The following is a 1144-nucleotide window of genomic DNA, read 5'->3' on the forward strand; positions in this document are numbered from 1 at the left end:
GGTACGTCCAGTCCTCTTGCACACCACAAGAGATTGAACCACTAATTGTCATAAAATGTACAACTCCCACCATGGGATTCTTGCTACAAACTTCTAACAATACTTCTAAGATAGCACACCATTATCTTAGATTAAGCTATTTTTAAGAAAGTATTACTTTCTTTTACAAGTGATACAATATGATTTGAATAAGAATAAGGAGAGATATATTGATAAACAATCCAATAACAATTGAAGTACTTGAGAACCTTTCTGAATGATATGAAAATGAAATGCAAGGACTTTGTAAAAAATCAGAATTTTGTTCAAAGTTGTTCAGGGTATTGATTCAAGGATTGTATGTTGTTTGATATGAAGTTATGGGGTATTTATACTCCATAAACATCTCTTCAGATTCGTGGCCATTGATCCAAGAGGTTTGATGAAAAAATACAATGATTTGGAGCCATTCCAGATGTGAAAAATTGTATTGCTTTCAGTTGTATTCGAATACTGGATGTGTGTATTCGAATACACCTCTTTGTAACGTTCAAAAATATTCAAAAATTACACCTTGTATTCGAATACACATGTGTGTAGTCGAATACAGATTAGTGAAAATTTGCCACTGACTTACTTTGTATTCGACTACAGAAGGTTGTAGTCGAATACAGATATAAGGATTTTGGCCACTGACTTGATGTGTATTCGACTACACATAGTCGTAGTCGAATACAACTTTGAGACTTTTGCTTCTGACTTGCTTTGTATTCGAATACAGGATACTGCATTCGAATACAGTTATGTATTTTCGAATACAGGATGCTGTATTCGAATACACTTATGTATTTTGTCAAAAATATTAGTTTTAAGACTTTGTTAATGCTATTTTGACTTTTGAAAATACTTTATATGCATATGTAAATATGACTTGTTCTCATGTAATTGAAGTATTGGTTTGCATCATATACCTTTACATTTTAACATTTAATATTTGGATTTGAGCTTTATTAATGAAAATATTTGAACTTCTTTTTGAGGTTGTTGCTTTGACCATAATGGTTGATCTTTGTCATCATCAAAAACTTGTAGTTTACATTCTCCCCCTTTTTGATTATGACAAAATGTTGTTGTTGTGGAGAGATTTGTGGAAATTGAATCATTG

The sequence above is a fragment of the Cicer arietinum genome, chromosome 5 (genome assembly GCF_000331145.2).
Source record: "Cicer arietinum cultivar CDC Frontier isolate Library 1 chromosome 5, Cicar.CDCFrontier_v2.0, whole genome shotgun sequence".
NCBI lineage: Eukaryota > Viridiplantae > Streptophyta > Magnoliopsida > Fabales > Fabaceae > Cicer > Cicer arietinum.